General features: G+C 33.0%; 1 long non-coding RNA gene across 1 annotated transcript; it reads right to left on the bottom strand.

The window, feature by feature from the left end:
* Positions 1–3,193: 3,193 nt before the first annotated feature.
* Positions 3,194–3,774, bottom strand: LOC125059405. The gene is made up of 2 exons (XR_007118658.1): positions 3,479–3,774; positions 3,194–3,401 (listed from the first exon to the last, which is right to left on the bottom strand). It is a non-coding gene; the product is annotated as an uncharacterized LOC125059405 (long non-coding RNA).
* Between the last annotated feature and the right edge of the window lie 3,442 nt (positions 3,775–7,216).

Genomic DNA, 7,216 nt, shown 5'->3' on the forward strand with positions numbered 1-7,216 from the left:
CAAGCTTTCACTTCCACGTGATAGGTAACTTGTAAATTCTTGTCTAAATAACAAACAAATATATCATTGATTTTTATTAGTATATAAATAAATTATGGTACAATACATTTTATTCTGTTGACAAGAGCAACAACAGTATCCGACGTCAAAGCAGAATACAAAATATCATCCGTCACCTCGACGTCCGTCCGTCCTCGACTGAGCGTTTTTTAAGGCAGTTTTTGCCGCGCACCACCGCTATGTGGAACCAGCTGCCTACTGAAGTATTTCCGAACCAATTCGAGTTAGGGTACTTCCAGAAAAGCCTTGCCGGCAACGCACTTGCCCGTTTGCTTCTTATAAAAAAAAAATGCTATAGATCAAGCCACTTTGAGGGTTGTAGCGCCATTAAATTGTTTGCATTACATTCATTGGTATTGCTATGTGTAGCAAAAAAACACTTGGAAAGATACCTGTGTTTTAAGAATTTGATCTTACCTTGAGAATACCCTCCTCAGTTTAAATATATGTTGCTATATTCTAGGAACGGTATTATATTTAAATTGACTCCGAACAATGAGTGTTTCCAGGTTGAAGGCTATTAATCTTTTTTACAAAAATAAATGATTGGTTTCGAATAATTTTACGGTTCTTCAAAATTTAGGACAGACTCTGACAGATGTATGGAGGGATATTTATATGGCGCTGGTATAAAATACATGGGCAAACATTTCTGCCTCAGTACCTTTGATATTTTAATCGTGTACCTAAAGGTATAGAAAAAATATTTCACCGGGAATCGAGATGTATTATCTTTGTGCCTTACGAAGTTGTTAAACAAATTATGGGTTTAAAACTAAATGAATTAAATGGCAGAGATTGATTATGTTACTTTCAACATACATTTAAAAGAAAGAAAGAAGAAATAAAAGATTAGCGAGGAAAGATTGGAAAATAGTAGCGATGATGAGAGCGTGGAAGAATTTGGAGGAGGCTTTCACTCCATCGGAGGTCGTTTACTAATATTAATTATACACATATTTAATGTAATCCTTATTATGTACTCGAATATATTTTTATTTATTTATTTTATAAGCTCAAAAGAAAATTGTCATTTGTTAATTGAAGGTAGAACCATCTCTAAAACTAACTAGTATCGAGTTAAGTTCGGTGGCGGTTGTTCGAGGGATAAATTGGATGTTTGAAGCTAGGTGTCAACTGACTTTAGTTTTTTTATGGAATCTCGCTGTTGGCCTTAAGGCCCTTTACACCTCAGCTCGGGCTGTTTTGGCGAGCATAGCTCGGCCGGAATGGGCGTATTCCTAGCTAGCGCAAGGACGTCTCATGCGAGACTCGGACCTCGGCTTAGGCCGTCGCGGGTTGGTCATTCGTCTGAAGGGCAGGACGGATGCTCACTGGAGTGAGCGAAGGACAAAGTATAGGTCCTCGCCTTCCCCGGTGAACGCGTTATTTATGGGTTCTTAAAACTAAATAATAATAATAAAAACTTTATTAATGACAGAAATCATAAATCGCTAGTCCCCACACTAGGGAGGCCCTGTGTTGTGGGTAACTAGAAAGACACATAATATATTGCCTATAAAGAATATAAGTGAAGTCGACCCATTGGACATTATAGGAAACGAGAAAGTTTATTACAATATATGGTTTTTTTTCATAAATTATTGTTAAACAGTGAAATCTAAAAGTGAACTTTGATTTCTATAAATAGGAAGAATTTATGCTCTTACCGCTTCATGTAGCCCTGCCTTAACGTGAAGGCTTAATTTAAGGAATCCTTCTTAAGAGGTTGTTTTATTGTGTCTCGGCAGATGTGAAATTTTTTAACTTAAATTCGCGCTAACTGTCCTTCAAACTATATTTTTAATTTCAAACCTACTTTTATACAAAATTGCCTTTATTTCAATGATGCAACTATATAAATACACCCTCAATGAAGTATCTCTGGAATCTGTTTTCTAGACTAAAAGCAGAGTAACTTGTTATTTTAACACTTTTATCAGTATATGTAACTTCAGGTACAGGGTACGGTGTCCGGGGAACAACAATCCCAGTTCGGCATTTCTAATAATAATAATAAATCGTTTATTTTCAAAGATTGATTAATTATAAAAAAACCACACAATCAGCCATATATTTTTATAGACGTGCAAATGTCATTAGTTATCATAATGTCATAATAATAAGAACAGATAAGTTAATTGTTGTCATAACTTATGGTCGAAATAGGTACTCTCGTGCCTTTGGTCCGAGAGCTGGCACCAATTTTTGGGCAGGTATTTGAGGCAAGCTGAAAACTTGTAACATACCTCTCCTATTATATTCCAACACGGAATTGCAGACCTGGCTGGTGAGTAGCGGGGCTAAATCAACCCCTACATTTTTGAAAATATTAATTTTTTTTTTCCAAAAATATATTTGAGGCAATACGCAATTTATATATGTTGCAGTGTAATACTTAATAAATACGAAAAAAAATAAGCCAGACAATTTAATCGGGGCTTTAACATTACCAGACGCGTGCAAATATTTTTTCAAAAAATTATAAAAAATGTTTTTGAGGCAGCTTGAAATTTTAATGGAGTGTTATTTATAACTATAAAATAAAATTCCCAAAAAGACAGATCATTTCGGTAGGGCTTTCTACCTGCCAGGCGATCAAACAAATAATGGATGGGTACGGGCCTGTACTACTATAGACAAGCTGTAGTGTGAGAGAGAGCGCATATCGACAGCTGTCTTCGTTCTTGCTTGCCGCGTTACTATTGGCTCTAGCGAGGCCACGTGACTTACAATAACCCATGAGGTTTCTAGTTAGAATTTCGGAGTAAAAAAATATAAAATTTTCTGAATTTGTACTAAATACATTTTGCATAAAAGTGATTGTATTGATTTATGGACGTTAAAGGGAGATATTTTTGTGATTTCTTTTTTATCTTAAAAAAATAGCCATTTTGCCAATTTTAATGCGAATTTAAACGTAATGAATTGTTAAATATTTGATATTTCCGTAAAAATATTTATTTTTTGAAGAGAATTAAAAAAAAAATCAGTACAGAATTCATACTGTTGCCCCTACATTCAAAAATAAAAATTGTTTCTCTGACATTATTGCAAGTCAAAATTTATACGGAAATTTAAAACCTTTTTCATCTTAAAATTAATAAGGGTTACGTATAAAAAAAACCAATGATTAAAATACAAAATCGCAAAACTAGATTTATAAAAATATAATATTTCTTCAGTGTTTCAATTATTTAAGTATAAAAAAATTAGAAATAAATTAAATTCGTTTCACGTCAGATATAAATGATCATTTTTCGTGTGTGGATCAGAATCTTCATCAGAACTACTTGAATCTTCGGATTCATCTGTATCAGATTCGGCAACCTCTTCATCATCTGCGAAAAGAAATTTTTTTAATTAATCACAGAAATTTGAATGCAGCAGTTATTAAAAATAAACCATTTATTCTCACCTGTAGTATGATTTTCATCATCGTTATTTTTATTTTCCTCGTGAACAACAGCGTCGAATACTAATTGCGGCATACACTCTCCGTCAAACCAGTGAAAATCTAGCGTATCCTCATTAAGTGTCCATCCGTTTCTATTAGGTGTCAAAGAACTGGGGAATCGTAAATATGCATTTCTCCAAATGCTTGTTATATATTGCGTTCTTAAAAGATGTTGTTTTAATTCAGAAGAAAGAAGAGCTGTAAATGCTTAATTTTATTTATCAGTATGTAATGCTTGAAAAATAATTAAATTAATACAATACCTTTTGTAAGAGTATAAATATTGGATTCGATCACAGTATTTTCACTATATTTTTTCATCAAAGCTATAAAATTCTTATAACAACTTGTAACCATCTGAAAGGTTAGGAATCACTGGCAAAACAATATGATTATATTTTAACCTATGATGTTTACGGATATTTAACACCTCCTGACTTTTTTTGAGAGTTTTCTCCACAAAAGCAATCACTTTAGCATCATTTTTTTTACAAATAACACAAACTAACTTTTCACTAGACATTTTCTAATTATTTGAGTGACACGTGACTTACAAAAACCTCATGGGTTATTGTAAGTCACGTGGCCTCACTAGAGCCAATAGTAACGCGGCAAGCCAGAACGAAGACAGCTGTCGATATGCGCTCTCTCTCACACTACAGCTTGTCTATAGTAGTACAGGCCCGTACCCATCCATTATTTGTTTGATCGCCTGGCAGGTAGAAAGCCCTACCGAAATGATCTGTCTTTTTGAGAATTTTATTTTATAGTTATAAATAACACTCCATTAAAATTTCAAGCTGCCTCAAAAACATTTTTTATAATTTTTTGAAAAAATATTTGCACGCGTCTGGTAATGTTAAAGCCCCGATTAAATTGTCTGGCTTATTTTTTTTCGTATTTATAAAGTATTACACTGCAACATATATAAATTTCGTATTGCCTCAAATATATTTTTGGGAAAAAAAAAATAATATTTTCAAAAATGTAGGGGTTGATTTAGCCCCGCTACTCACCAGCCAGGTCTGCAATTCCGTGTTGGAATATAATAGGAGAGGTATGTGACAAGTTTTCAGCTTGCCTCAAATACCTGCCCAAAAATTGGTGCCACCTCTCCTACATAATGAAAGTAATCAATGTCGCAGAAATGTGTTCCTCATCAGGCTTTAATCCCTGACACACAATACAAACTGTTTAATATGTAAATGATTCCCTTCACAGTACTAGCTAATATATGTTAGATATGCTAGAACTCGAAATCATCGTCTTGGCCCTGAGGTCGTTAGTTCGATACCCGGCTATGCAACAATGGACTTCTGTCTATGTGCGCATTTAACATTCGCTCGTACGATGAAGAAAAACATCGTGAGGAAACCGGTTTGCCTTACACCCAAAAACTAGACGGCGTTTGTCAGGCACAGGAGGCTGATCACCTACTTGCCTAGTGCATTGACATATGAAACAGATGCAAAAATCTGAGGTCCGGACCTAAAAAGGTTGTGGCGCCTCTGAATTACTATAAAGTTGTGCACAACGTTTCAGAAGTTTACAAAGATTTGTATCCACATACAAATATTAAGATGGCTGTTACAGATATTAGTAAAATAAAGGTAATTACCAGTCTTCCGCGTTAGAGATGTCTAGATTAGTCATAGAAGGAACCTAGACAGTTAGGGTTAAGTCCGATATCGGGGGTGAATGACCCCGCCCTCTGTCAAGTGGATAGATACATCTGTAGAGACTTTATAAATGTAGATTTATTTCTGAAACCTGTCTTTGCAAAAAATATTTTGATACCACTCTATAATGTCTTTTATATGCTATTAAATGACTGGAAATGATATATTATATGTAATAGATTTAATCATATATAACACCAAATTTAAATATGTTCGAAGTCTTGGTGGACAGAAAAACTGTGTCGGGTTTATATTTCCACCATACTATTATATAAATAAAGGCTTCATTATAAGGTTGCAACTCCTTAAAATTTTCTTGAAAAACCAAAAACTTGTCGGTTAAAAACAATGGCGGAGAGGTTCTTGCCTGTACTTCTTGCCCAGTCTTCCCTCTTGATTTGGAAAGTGGCAGTAAATGTAGGATCCATTTTCAATATATTATAATAAAAAACCTGTGTGTACTAATATGTACACGCGTTAGAAGTTACACTTCTTTAACGTAACAAGATAAAAACCTTTTCAAAATTTTTATTCTACGTTTGTATAAAAAAAAACTTCAGTGCGCACGCATCGCAAAAATTTACTCTCATAATTTTTCCCTAATGCGCCAAAAGAAGAACTTCAATAATTTCAAATATACCCATTTTATAAATAAATACCCTTTATAAGTGTTCATAACTAACTGTATAAATTAATGAATCTTGATTTAATTTGATACAAACGAAAGCTATTAATTAAACCTCTTATTCACAAATATCTACTATAAATAGCAACTGAATATCTTCTCCTTTTGAGTATCGTGCCAGTTGGAATATAATTGGGTCAGCCTAAAGCCTTATAGAACGAATAAAATTGAAGAACATTTATAAAATATGTCTGTCTAATTTTATGATACAAAAACAATTTGACAAAACGCAATAAACTAGAGATAAAAGAATTTTAAATATGACTCGTTTGTCTCCATAATTAAGCCAGGAATGTAATATGTTTATGTGATAATAAAGTTTTTTTTAGTACCTTTTAAAAGTAGTAACAACGCCAGCTCCAATCATCCTTTGTCCTCACAATGTATTCCACACAAGGTCTACAAATGCTCATTACGGCGTCCATATTGGACCGCGTTATCTATTCTGCGCATACGCACGATTCCTTTACCTTTGCATTTCTACTTATGCACCTAATTATCCTTTATTATGTAATTAATTGGAATTTTTCTGTAATTATTCAGATTAATTACAAATTACGAACGATTTGCATAAGATTGTATATGTTATGTAGCTTCAGACTAGAAGTTTTTCTTATAAATCGACCGGTATTGGAGACATCTACGCCTAACCTGTTGTTTTTCTAAAGCCTTACCGAATTTGGAAACTCGTACGTTACGTAAAAAGTTTTTAATGAACACCGCTTGTTTAATGCCTTCTAAAATTCTATGTAGATATTAAACTAAAAATTAATGCATAATAAATAACTACGTTTGACTTTTGATAATTTGGTGCTGTTCTGTGATAAGTTTGCTATTTAGTTAACTTAGTAATTGAATGTTTGTAATTTATCTGTGCGACATCTATTGTTAAATCCATGTACTAATGTTAGCAGTAAAAGTTTTAAAACAACCTGTACAATTGTTTGTTGTCGTTCAATATTTTATTACAAGATGGCGCTATTTTAAACCGAAAAAAGTTTAAAGAAGTGCATAGATAATATGTTTAAATGTAAATTAATACTCGTATACATAGAATTGATTTTAATTTTTTTTCAGAAAAACGTATAATTTTAAAATTAGAAGCATTTAATATATTTATAATAGTATCAATCGCTTATACTGGGAATAAGGCGCAACTGCGTTTCTCTGTGAACACAAAATAAACAACATTTAAAGCCTATATTCTAGGTTTTATAAAGTAAAATAATATAATGAAAAAATTAAAATATCTTGCATATATTACGTCAAGTGACATAAATTAAACATCGTCGATCTGACGGCAAAGACAACATTACAAAAGAGTTTATATAAAAT

Source organism: Pieris napi, chromosome 19 (genome assembly GCF_905475465.1).
Source record: "Pieris napi chromosome 19, ilPieNapi1.2, whole genome shotgun sequence".
Taxonomy (NCBI): Eukaryota; Metazoa; Arthropoda; class Insecta; order Lepidoptera; family Pieridae; genus Pieris; species Pieris napi.